Raw genomic sequence first — 13,718 nt, 5'->3', positions numbered from 1 at the left:
ATCACATATAAGCATATAAAATTCGTTAAAAAAGTTATCAGAAATTAAAAAGGACAAGAAAAAAAATTAAGCATTGACTTCTTTCAATAGACTAGCAGAAATCAGCAGTACAATTATCCAAGCTATCCTGTATATATACAGAAATATATCTTTTTCCCTTCCTTCTTTCTTTTCCCCTTTTCTTCATCGAAGTTGTTCCTTCCCTTTGAACAGATTCTTTCCTTTTCACTGTATCTATTGTATTATTTATTTATTTTTGGCAGAACTGGGGATTGAACTCAGGCCCCTGTGCTTGCCAGGGAAGCGCTTATTCCACTGAGCCATCTCCCCAGCCCTCTATTGTACCTTTTAGATTTTATTTACTCTTTCAGGTTCTTAAACAAGCGAGTTAATATCATATTTGCAAATATGGGTCTGACGTATTTCACTTGTGAGTATGGTCTCTATCTGCATTTATTTACCTATAAAAGCCTTGAGCTTATCTTTTTTTATATGTGAGTGATACTTTTAAAAGTGTGAAATACCACATCTTTTTAGTCCATTCCTCAGTTGGTGGGTATTTAGACTGTTTCAAAGATTTAGCTATAACAAATTGTACTGCTATAATTTGGGTGCACATATATTGCTCTGATATGATGTTTTAAGTTCTTTTGAAAAAATACCCAGGGAATAGCTGAGTTGAATGGGACCTCGCATCCTAGCTTTTTGAGGAATTTCCATACTGATTTCTACAATGATTGTACCAGTCTACACTCCTACCAACAGTGGAGAAGGGTTCCTTTTCCCCTAACCTCACATCATTTGTTATTGGTTGACTTCTGATGATAACCAGTCTTTCTGGGGTGAGATGGCAATGGCATCTCAGTGGTTTTAATTTGCTTTTCTCAAATGACCAATGATACTGGACATTTTTTGATATATTTATTTGCTCTTTGTATTTATTTCTTTGAGAAGTGTGTATTCACTCTGATATCCATTTTTGAATTGTGTCTTTGAATTTAGGGGGCCTTATGTTTTCAAATTCTTCATATGTTTGAGATAGAAGTCCTTTGTCTGAAGGACAGTTGGCTAAAATTTATTTCCAATTTGTGGGTTTCCTTTTTACTCTGTTGGTGATTTCTTTTAACATACAGAAAGCTTTCAAATGATGAGATCCCAGTTGATTTTATGAGGTATGTCTCTTGCAGTTTGTTTTTTGTTCATGAAATCTTTGCCTACCCTTATGTCTTCAAGATTTTTATCTACCTTCTCCTAAAATAGATTTAATGTTTCTGTTTTGATGTTTAAATCTTTAATCCATTTTGACTTTAGAATAGACATGGTTCTAATTATTGTCTTCAGCATGTGAAAAGCCAGTTTTTCCAGCACCATTTTTTTTATTTTTCCATAATTTTATTGAGAAACAAATAGCAATGAGACAGTTTCAAACCAAATTGTTAGGAGAGTTTCAGTAATTAACACATTGCATACATTCTTCCTAGTGGTTAATTGCTGTACAAGATGTGGACTTGATATCCTATTTACAAACACCATTAGAATAAATCCTCTATTCATTAAGAGAATGTAACTATATATCTATCTTAACCACTTTGAATACACAGATACAAAATGGACATTCATCTGTATCCCCTTTTTTTTGTTAAGTTCCATCATTTAAATATTCTAGGTGTGTAAACTCAACAAAATATTCCAAAAGACTTCAGAGGTTCATAATAGTATTGGGTCTTTCACTTCACTGGCAATGTCAGAAATTGAGTCCCCTACAGCTCAACCTAACACCATAGCTTTACTTCTTATACTTTGTTTTTATACTTTTCTGTTGGATGGTTAAGACCAAGATAAAGCAAGACCTATGCAACAAGAGTTGTAGCTTTTGGGTCTGATAAGGTCAGTGAAATCCCCTCAGGATTTATCCTGAGATCCTGCACCTCAGATTGTAGAACCTTTGTTAGTGTCAGCCATGTGGATGAGTCACGGCCATTGCTTGGCCAACGTCCAGCACCATTTATTAAAGAGGTTATCTTTCTTCACCTGGACATGTTTGGCCCTTTTGTCAAAGATAAGATGGCTGAGTGTGTTTGTAGTTGTGTCTGCATCTTCTAATCTGTTCCATGGTCCTCAGGTCTATTTTTTTCCAGTACGATGCTGATTTTATTGTAGTACCTTATGGTATGATTTCAAGTCAGGGGATGTGATGCCTCCTTCCTTTCCTTTGTTGCCCAGGGTTGCTTCTGGATCCAGATAAGTTTTAGAAATGTGTTTCCTAGATCTAAGAGGTATATTATATTTGTTCAGCTGGATCCAAAAGAAATGATGAGAAGACTAGATTAATATAGCTATGGAGGACTAATGAAGTTTGTCTCACTCTGTCTTGAGCTACTAAAACTTCTCACATTTATCGAGGGCTAAAACAAAGCTAAGGAATGTACATAATTAAGTTTTGTGAAAACTACTATTTTACCTTCTGGCATTCATCAAACCCTAATTTTGCACAAGACTAGTAAGTAACATCTCAGGTGACAGTACAAGGAGAGGTCGGCTCCCGGAACGTGCTGCCATCTACAGCTTGCAGTAACCTTGTATCCCAGCTTGCAGAATTACAAGGGAAGATAGCATTCATCCATGGACCCTGTTCCTTGCTCTTTTCTCCCTTGGGACAGCAGGCTTTTGTTTCATATCACTGAAGTATATTGATGGTATTTTAATCGGGATTGCATGGAATCTGTATAACAATTTTGAGAGTATCACGATTTTCACAATGTTGGTACTTCCTATCCAGGAGTAAGGACTATCTTTCTATTTTCTGAAATCCTTTCATCTTTTTTTGAAGAGTACCATAATTTTCTTTCTATGAATCTTTTACTACCTTTGTGAGATTGCTTCCTAAATATTTCATTTTTTGGATTTCATTGTGAAAGGCATGGTTTCCCTAATTTCTTTCTTGAAGGGTTCATTGTTTTTGTAAAGAAATACTATTGACTTTTAGTATTAGTTTTGTATTCTGCTATGTTACTGAATTTGATTATTACATCTACAAGTCTCTTGGTGGAGTTTTTGGGCTGTTCTATGTAGAGTATCATGTCATCTTCAAATAATGATAATTTCTTCTACTTCCTTTCCAATCATTATTCCTTTTATTTCTTTCTCTTGTCTAATTGCTCTGGCTAATGTTTCCAGAACTGTGTTTAATAGGAGTGGTCACAGTGGGCATTCTCATCTTGTGCCTGATTTTAAAATGAAGACTTTCAGTTTTTGTCCATTTATTATGATGTTGGCTGTTGGTTTGTCATAGATGGATTTTATCAGAATGAGGTAAAGACCATCTATTCCGATTTTCTATAGGCTTTTTTTTTTTTTTATCATGAATGAGTGTTGGACTTTTCCAAAAGCTTTTTCTGCATCTATTGAGATGGTGATGTGTTTTTTCCTTTGACTCTTTTGATGTGGTGTATTCCATTTGTGGATTTGTATGTACTGAACCATCCCTGCATTCTTGGAATGAATTTCACTTGGTCATATGTGTAATTTTCTTGATGATCTGCTATTTTCTGTTTGCTAGTCTTTTATTGAGGATTTTTGTGTCTATGTTCATTAGGGAGATTGACCTGTAGTTCTGTTTTTTGTTTGGCTCTTTCTCTAGTTTTCTTATCAAAGTAATAATTACCTCCAGGGACGAGGTTGGGAGAGCTGCTTCCCTTTCAATTTCATTGAAAAGTTTGAGAAGATTGGCATTAGGTCCTCTCTAAATTTCTTATAGAATTCAAGTGTGAATCCACTAGGACCTGGGCTTTTCTTTGTTGGTAGTTTTTATTATTATTATTACATTTTAAATCTCATTCACTGATATTGGGTTATTCAGAATTTTTGTATCTTTTTGATTCAGCTTTGGAAATTCATGTCTATCTAGGAATCTGTTCATTTCTTCTGTGTTTTCCATCCGGTGAGAGTAAAGATTTTGGAAATAGGTACTCCTGATCTTCTGAATTACTATAGGGTCTGTAGTGACTTCCCCTTTTCATTCCTTATTGCAAGAGTTTGAATTTTTTCAGAGTTGCTGGGCTCTTGGTGTCATTGAGAGATGTGGATTTCTCGATGTGACAGTGTCCTTATGTGACTGAGGGGTGCAAACTCTACCCTTCCAGAGGTACCCAGAGAAAGAAAGAGGAGTAGCTGTTGACTAAGCCAAATATAAGTTGGTTCCTGGGAGTTAGTTGAAAAGAGTAAACTTGTTATGATGTGAGCCACTGATCATTATGAAAAACAGCTCTGAGAAGGACCGATCACCTCCTACAGTATCAAAATCCATGGCTGCGCCTTCTCCCAGGGACTGAAGAAGACAGAATGTATCCACTTAAGGAAGCAAGAGTAGATTTATGTTATAGCAATGCAATTTGTCACAACTAAATCTTAGAAACAACCCAAATGCCCATCAACTTAGAAATGGGTAAGGAAGATATACTTTTACACAATGGAGTATTACTCAGCTATAAAAAAGGATAAATTTGAGGCTTTTATTGGTAAATAGATACAATTAAAGAACACACTCTTTAAGTGAAATAAATAAATCGGAACTGCATGTGCAAAAGACACTGTATTGTCTTGCTAGTGTAAGATCCTGAAAGAGTAAATAAAATCTGAAAGGTACCATAGATAATGTGAAAAGGGAAAGAATCTGTTCAAAAGGAAGGAAATACTGAAATAAGAAGGACAGGAGAGGTGGTGGAGAGAAATTGATCTATGTATGTTAACAGATGGCTTGGATAATTGTACTGTTGATTTCTGCTGGCATATGAAAAGGAGTAGTTAATACATAATTTTTTCTCTTAATTTCTTATAACTTTTTTCCAATTTTGCATGCATATATCTGGTAATCTGAACAACTAATTTGAAGAAAATGCTATGCAATACAACAAATACTGTGCAATTTGTATTATTTTGTTTGGTGCAATTCTGTACAATTTTATATTTTTTATTATGATTATTTTGTATTCCTTTTAAAAATAAAAATAAAATTAAATTAAAAAAGAATTTCAGTTTTTTTCTTTCCTTTTTCTGATGAATTTGGCTATTGGTTTATTAATTTATTTTTTCCAAGAATCAACTCTTTGACTCATTAATTCTTTGTATTGTTTTTTCCTCTCCATTATATTTATTTCTGCTCTGATCTTTATAATTTCCTCCATTCTTTAGGCTTTGGGCTGGACTTGCCCTTCTGTTTTCTAACATGAAGTGTAACACAAGAGTGTTTATTTGGTATTGTTTTATTTTTCTGATGTAAGAACTGATTGCTATAAATTTTTATCTTCAGACATCTTTCATTGCATCCCACAGGTTGCAGTATGTTGTGTCAGTATTTTTGTTTGATTGTAAATATTGTTTAATTTCTTCTTTAATTTCCTCTGTGGCTCATTGATTGTTCAGTGGGGTATTTAGTTTCTATGTGTTTATGGATTTTTTGCAATTTCTTTTGTCAATGATTTCCAGTTTCATTGCACTGTTGTCAGTTAACATGTATGGTATAATTTTGATTCCTTTGCATCTACTTAAGCATGCTCTATGTGGTAGTACATGGTCTATTTTGCAGGACAGTCCATATGCAGCTGAGAAAAATGTGTATTCTGACTCTGTAAAGTTCTACTAAGTCCATTTCTTCACAAGTTTCATTCAGTTCTGTCATTTCTTTGCTGATTTTTTTGCTTGGTTGATCTAGGTATTTGTGTCAATATGGTGTTAAAGTACAATTATGTTATTGCTCATTTTTTTAATTTCTGTTAAAATTTGTCTTATATAGTTGGGTGCTCCTACATTGTGTGCATATATACTTATAATTGTTTTCTTTTCCTCTTGTAGTTTTCCCCTAACAAATATATAACAACTTTCTTTATCTCTTTTAATCAGTTTTGGTTTGAATTTGACATGTTCAGCAACCACAATACCTACCCCTGCTTTTTCCTTTTTTTGGTCCCTATCAATGGAATATTATTTTCCATCCTTTGATGTTTAGTCTACTAATTTCCTTTTGAGTTAAAAGTGTTTCTTGTGCTCACTTTGGCAGCACGTATACTGAAATTATAATAATCCAGAGAAGATTAGCATGGCCCCTGTGCAAGGATGACATGCAAATTCATGGAGCATTCCAGATTTTTATGTCTTGTCAATTATTATGAGACTCTCTGCAAAATAAACTAAGAAAGGAAAAAGACAAGAGAAAATTAAGGTTTATTGTGAGCAAACATTAATAATCAATTATTCATCCTAACTATTCTGTTAATTTGAGCAACAGATTTGATGATAAAAATAGACAGTATAGGGGCCGGGGAAATGGCTCAGTAGAATAAGTGCTTTCCTGGCAAGCAAAAGGGCCTGAGTTCAATCCCCGGTTCTGCCCCCCGCCAAAAAAAAATAGACAGTATAAGAACCATTGTTGTTGGGGAGATGGCTCAGTAGAATAAGCACTTCCCTGGCAAGTGTCAGGGCCTGAGTTCAATCCCTGGTTCCGCAAAAACAAAAAAACAAAGAAACAAAAAAAACATTGTTAATGAGCTATTGTTTTTTTTTGAAAATCTGTAACATATGCATGGGTGTATGTTGCCCTGTTTCTGTCTCTGTTTCTGCTATTTTTTTGCTTTTGTTTTTACTGTTCAAAATAGAATAAAATAAAACAAGTTGAAAAAATAAATGCGTTTCTTGTATGCAGCATATTTTCAGATTTTGTTTCTTGATCTACTCTCCCAGTGTGTTTCTTTTGATGGGTGAATTGTGGCCATTTACATTGTGGTTATAACTAATATGTGTTGGCTTGTCTCTGTCATGTTGTTTTCTTACTGTGGGAGCCCTACTTTTTCCCTTTGCTTAATTGCTTGCTCTGCTTGGTGGTTCTCTTCTGTTTTTCTTTAAGTTGTGGCCAGTTCTGTCTCTTTCTAAAATATGTCTGTATTTTTTGTAGGGTTGGTATGGTGGTCATTAATTTCTTCAGTTGTTCCTTGTGCTGGAAGTATCTTATCTTTCCACTAAATTTGATAGATAGTTTTGCAGGGTATATCAGTCTGGATTGGAAGTTGTTTTCTTTCAGGACCTGAAATATCTCATTCCAAGTTCTTGATTTGATGGTCTGTGTTGAGAAATCTCCTGTGATTCTGATGAGCTTTCCATTATAGGTGATCTGTTTCTTGTCTCTTACAGCTTTTAATATTTTGTTCTTTTGCTCAATTTCTGGGGACTTGATTATTGTATGTCTAGGGGTAGATTTATTTTGACTATAGGTAACTGGAGTCCTATATGCCTCACATAACTATATGTGAGATTGTTTTCTCATGTTTGAGAAATTTTCTGCTACTAACTCTGCAGTCTTTATTTCACTTGTGTTAACTCCAGCTATTTCGTTGATACTTATTAGTTTTATATTATTTATTTTCACATTGTCTTGCAGCTGTTCTATTGTTATTTCCTGGTTCCTTGTTATTTTGAAGAGCTCTTTCTTTTCACATTCACTAGTTGCAATGCTATCTTCAAGGTCTGAAATTCTATCTTCAGTTTTGCTAGCTTTCAATGGAGTTCTTAATTTCCTGAATATCTGCTCGAATCTGTTTCATGCATTCTAGTTCCTCATTATTCATTCCATGTTTCTACCATTTTCCTATTCTTTGCTTTTAAACTCTATCTTCTTCAGATGTATTGAGCAGTTTTTCATGATTTTTGTCACTTTCTTTTTTACCTCAGAGATTATTTCTGCTACTAACTCATTTAGTAGATACCTTAAATGAGTTAGTAGCATTTTTTTCATACCCTTATGGAGTTGTTTCTTTACTTCAGGTGCTATCATTTCAGAAATTTCAGGTGTGTGACTTCCAAATTCTTCTATAACCTTGTCTCTTGGACTTGTTTTGAAATGATGAGATTATTTCCACATCAGACTGAAAATCAGCAAAAACAGAGTTTATTAATAAAGCTACGTACTGGACCTTTCTGAGTTATAGATCTTAAATGTCTTGCCAGTGGCTGAACATGCTTCCTTGATCCTTAAACATCAGAAGCACATCAGGCCTTGTTATTTATTATGTCTCTGTTTAAATAGGTACAACATCTTAACAAGGGTGGGGAAGGAATGAAGGAGTTACATCTTAACAAGGGTAGGGAAGCACTGAAAGAGTGACAGCATCTTTCAAGGGTGGGGAAGGCTAAATTAGAGCTTCTTTTGCTGGGATAAAACTAACCCAATTCAGAGAGCTGCCATGCCCTACAGTTTTGAGTGGGTTGGAGATCTGAGATTATCTTTTATTTCTTCTTTTTGTAATTTTTGAAACTCCAGTGTTCTCCCTGACTCTGCAGTGTTGATAAGGGGGTGGTTTGTGGGTGAGCAACAAACTCAGGAGAGTGGGAGCGCAGAGTAGGCTCACCAATGCTCCTGCTTTTTGGGGTTCAGTGTAGCTTCCATTTTGGGGGAACAAGCCTCAGCTCAAAAAATGATCTCATGATGATGAGGCTGGGCTGAAGTTCTGCGGGGCCTTCTCAGTGTTGGGTGGGTGCAAGGTAGAGCTCAACAAAGTTCCTGCTATTGGTGAGACAGGCAGCCATAGCTCAGCAGATGGTGGAAGAGCAGCTTCAGCCCATCCAAGCTCCAGTGAGGGTGAGAGGGGCAGGGCAGGGCTGACCAGGCCCCTGCGGCAGTCTTCTGGTTGACTGACGCTCAGCTGAGCTCCAGCGAGGGTCAGGAGGTGGGGCTGGGCCCACCAGGTCCTTGTAGCCTATAATAGCTTTTACTATTCTGTTGTTTTAGTGAATTTCTTGGATATTATTATGTGTCTAGGTGTGTATGTATTTTGGTTATGGCTAATTGGAATTTTCTAAACCTCACTTATGTGTGTCATATTCTTTTCCTATTCTTGGGATATTTTCTCTTACTACTGCAAATAATCTTTTATGTCATTTATGTTGACTTCTCCTGTTTTGTTGACATTTATCAACCTTATATTATTTTTCTTTTCTTAAAATATTTTTATTGAGAAACAAATAGCAATGAGACAGTTTCAAATCTGATTATTAGGACAGTTTCAATAATTAATACAATGCATATTGTTGTCTTAGTGGCTATTCATTGTACAAGATACAGACATGATATCTTGTTTACAAACTTTATTAGAATAAATCTATTTATTGAATTAAGAGAATGTAGCTGTATATCTATCCAACTATTTTGAATATACAGATACAAAATGGTCATTCATTTGTGTTCCCTTTTTGGTTTAGTTTTGTCAGAGAAGGGTATGCCATTGTCATTTAATATTATAGGTGCATGAATTCAGCAAAATATTCCAATATAGTCCAGTAGTCCATAATAGTAGTGGGTTTTCTGTAAGACTGGCAATGTCAGAAGTTGTTGACTTGAGCCTTTATAGTTCAGTATATTAATATGGCTTTACTTTTTATACTTCGTTTTTGTACTTTTCTGCTGAATTGTTAAAACTAAGATAAAACAAGACCTATATAACAAGAAATACAACTTCAATATTTGACAAGGTCAGTCAAATCCCCTCAGGATTTACCCTGAAATCCTGTACTGCAGTTTGTAGATCCTTTGTCAATGTCAGCCATGTGAATGAGTCATGGCCATTGCTTGACCAATTTGCTCTCTGTGAAAGCCTGAGAGAATGTTTTCTCTCCATGTGACTCTCCTTAGGTACACTCTACATCATCGATCACTTTCCTCTGTGGCCCCATAATCTCCTTGATCAGAGAATTTGGGGCACAACTGAGTTACAGGATGTTGCAGTACAGGTTCTCCCCTGTTCTGAGTCTTCACTGACCTTGAAAGGCCAGGACCAAAATGTTTGCTGTTCTTCAGCCCTCATTTTTCTCTAATTTTTGGTCTGCAAACTTAGGTTGTTAATCACCAGAAGAGAAGCTTATTGTTATTACCCTACAACCTAGGCAGTTCAGCTAATTTCACTGTCTGTCTGAATATCAAACATCTTTGTGATGACATGGAACAGGTATTTTTCATTAAGTATTGATATATTAAACTTTAGGTCCCTACAGAATATGAAGAAAAAATTTTAAAAATTAAAAAATGTATTAAAATATTAATAAACAATTGCATATTTTTATACAGATGTTTAGAAATCTAACCATATATAGCATTGTAGTAGGACAGTCCCACAACACCTTTTTCCTGTCTCCTGCCCTCATTCATCACCCCCTGCCTTTTTAAACAAACATATACCCGAGAGACAGCATGGCAGCAACTGGCGTGTTATGACAAGCAGCACGTAATCAGAAGACCAGAATGACAGGCACTCCAAACATGACTCTACTTTTACACATTGCTATCTTCAGTGCAGTTGCTTAGTTCACAGGTATCAGCATATATAGTTAGTCAGAGAATCCTACCAATTAACCTCTAGTTTCAAAAACCTGCTGAAGATTCTCAGGATCATTGCCTTAGCCATTTTGTACATATAAATGTATGGCTTTGCTCCTATCATGTTTCCTAACTTATTTCGTTGCTCATTCTTCATTGTCTAATGCACAAGTTCTTGCTTTCCTTTTAATTGTGTTATACCTTTCTATTCGTATTTCTTCTTTTGAGTTCTTATACTAGGGAGACTATATGATATTTACACATGTGGGTCTGGTTTATTTCACTCAAGTTTATTATTCTTTATAGCTGAGTAATACTCCATTGTATAAAAATACCACATCTTTTTCATTTATTCCTCAGGTGATGGGCATCTTGGTTGTTTCCAAGATTTTGCTATCACAAATTGTGCTGCTATAAACATAGGTACACATATATCACTATGATATGATGTTTTTAGTTCCTCCAGGAAAATTTTCAGTAGGGGAATAGCTGGTTTGAATGGGATTTCCAGTACTAGTTTTTAGAGGAATGTCCACACTGATTTCCATAGTGTTTGCACCAATACATTCACACCAGCAGTGGAGAAGGGTTCATCCTCCCCCCCCCCCACCGCAGCCTCTCCAACATTTGTTGTTAGTTGATTTCTTATGATAGCCATTCTTTCTGGAGTGAGATGATATCTCAGTGTTGTTTTAATTTGCATTTCATGGAGGGCTAGTGATGTGGAGCATTTTTTCATATATTTATTCACTTCTTTAATTTTGTCCTCTGTGTTCATCTTAGATGCCCATTTCCAGACTGGGTCTTTAAATTTTGGAACACTAATGATTTTTAGTTCTTTATGAAGTCTAGAGAGCAGATCTTTGTCTGAGTGCTTATTTGTCAAGAATTTTTCCAAATTTGTGGGTTGTCTTTTCACTTTGTTGATAATTTCTTTTGATGTGCAACAACTTCTCAATAAGAGGAGGTCCCAGTATTAGTTCTTTCAAGTGTTACCCATGCGATTTAATTTTTGTTCATGAACTCTTTGCCTACCTCTATGTCTCCTGCTGACCTGGGTTCAGTGTGGCTTCTACAATGGTGGAGACTCAAGAAGCTGCAGCTAGGGAAGGCCCCAACAGTGATGTCATGTGACAGAACCTATACAAGTCTCCTGTGATGGTGAGTGAGTAGCGTAGGGCCCACCAAGTCTCCTGCAATGGTTGACAGGGTGGGCTGCAGATTGGCAAACTCTTGTGGAGGTCAAGAAACTGTCTTTCTTCCAGCAAAAGTATTTGACCCCATTGTAAAATACATGTGCCTGGAGTTGTTTTTGTATCCTCTAGTCTGTTGCATTCATTCACTAGTCTGTCTTTTTTTTTTTTTTTTCAATCACTATAGCTTTGTAGGATAATTTGGAGCCCAGAATTGTGGTGATCCTTGCCTTGCCCTTACTGCACAGAACTGTTTTTCCTATTCTAGGTCTCTTCAGGTTTTATATGAATTTTAGGATTGGTTTCTCTTGATTTTTAAGGAATAGTATTGGTATTTTGACTTGAATTGCATTAAATCTGCATGAAAGTTTTAAAAGTATGACTATTTTGACTTCATTCTGCCTACCCAGGAACAGTGGGAATCTTTTCTTTCTGATATCCTCTTCAGTCTTCTTTTTGACAATATGGTAGTTTCATTGTAGCAATCTTTCATTTCCTTGTTTATGTTTTTCCTAATTATTTCTCTTTTTTTGATGAAATTGTGGAAGTATTATCTCCCTAATTTCTCTCATGTTGAGTTACTTGTTTGTGTACAAGAACACTACTGATGTTTGAGTTGTGAATAATGATAATTTAACTTCTTTTTTTATCCATATCCCCTTTATTTTTTTCTCTTATCTAATGTCTGTGACTGGGACAGGGGATGTGGCTCCGCAGTGGAATGCTTGCCTAGCAAGCTGGAAGCCCTGGGTTCAGTCCTCAGTACCAAAAATAAAAAAATAAGCTTCCCGAAGGGTGTTCAGGATCTCACTACTAGATTGGACTCATAGGAATCCACCTATGTACAGCTTCCCAAGTGCTGGGATTACAGGCATGTGCCACCATGCCCAGTCTCCCTAAAAAACAATTCAACCAAAAAACACAGTAAAATCAAAACAGACCAAAAACAAAGAAGACAATGTAATGTCTCTGGCTAATAGATGGAGAGCTATATAGAACGGAAGTGTTGATAGTAGACATCTTTGTCTTGTTTTTGATTTTAGGGGGAAAGCTTTCAACTCTCCATTTTTCATGGTACTGGACATTGTTTGTCATAGGTGCCTTTTATCAGATTGAGATAAAGGCTTCTATTCCTGTCTTTAGCTTTTTGTAAAAGTCAAGAATGGCTGTTGCATTTTTATAAATTTTTTTTTTGCTTTTACTGAGATCATCTTGTGATTTTTGTCCTTGATTTTTTCTATGCATTTTTCATTTTTTAATTTGCATAAGCAGAACCATCCCTGTATTCCTAGAATGAGTACTCCTGTCCAAACACTATTAGTACGTCTTTCTTCTCAATGAATTAAGTGAAAGTAGCTGTATATCTATCCTAACTATTCTGCATATACAGATTCAAAATGATCTTTCCTTTGTGTCTCATTTTTTGGTTTAGTCCTGTCAGAGAAGTATGATCATTCTGGTGATTTGCTGTATTTTTTTTCCACTTTCTTAAACTTTATTAAACAAAAAAGTAACCATGGTGGTAACTTTCTAGAACATGGTCAATTTTCTGGGATTCTTCCCTCCAAAGTGAGATCTGATTTCCACATACATGCCAGAAGTGTACAGCTCCCAACTGTACTAAGCAGGTGAAAGGCTGAAGTTTAACATGTTCATCTTCCAACTTTCCCCAGTCTGTGGTCTGTCTTTAGATCAGCAATAATTGCCTGAACAGTGACTACAGTTTCATTAATTTTTGTCTGTAGCTCTCTGAGTTCTTCTATATGCAGCAATCACAGAATTTGAGCAGCTTCATTGAGAACTGCATCTCCTGTGTCAAAGACAAGAATATGTTTGTCTAAAGCAACAGCAAACCCTCTTTTGTTTGATTTGCTTCAGCAACTACATTCTGTGTTAGGTGCTCCTGAACCAAAATGCGAATTGTCTTGAACATCACCAGGTAATCTTCATAGCACTAAACCTGAAGGAGGTTAGCCAAAGCCATTACCCCTGGCCTTAAAATGGGGATTGTTCACATCCAAATTGATCAATGGCTCTGCATTTTTACTTGCATTGTCAGGGCTTAAGTCTTTGTATTTTTCAGCATTATCTCCATATTCAAAGTCTAACAGCTAAGCCAAGGAGCCAGTCAATTGCTTCTTGTGGATGCTGAATCTTTTTTTTTTTTT

The 13,718-nt window shown here is 35.7% G+C and overlaps 1 non-coding gene and 1 pseudogene across 1 annotated transcript; one reads left to right on the top strand and one right to left on the bottom strand.

Moving 5' to 3' along the window:
- Positions 1-6,039: 6,039 nt before the first annotated feature.
- LOC111816449 lies at positions 6,040-6,146 on the top strand. The gene has a single exon (XR_002820844.1). It is a non-coding gene; the product is annotated as a U6 spliceosomal RNA (small nuclear RNA).
- Positions 6,147-13,202: 7,056 nt separating this feature from the next.
- The window catches only part of LOC101577410, a 1,978-nt pseudogene continuing 1,462 nt past the window's right edge, over positions 13,203-13,718 (bottom strand).

Source organism: Octodon degus, unplaced genomic scaffold, assembly GCF_000260255.1.
Source record: "Octodon degus isolate 3935 unplaced genomic scaffold, OctDeg1.0 scaffold00032, whole genome shotgun sequence".
Lineage (NCBI taxonomy): Eukaryota > Metazoa > Chordata > Mammalia > Rodentia > Octodontidae > Octodon > Octodon degus.
The sequence above is the reverse complement of the archived record's forward strand: the minus strand, read 5'-3'. Positions and strand labels throughout refer to the sequence as shown.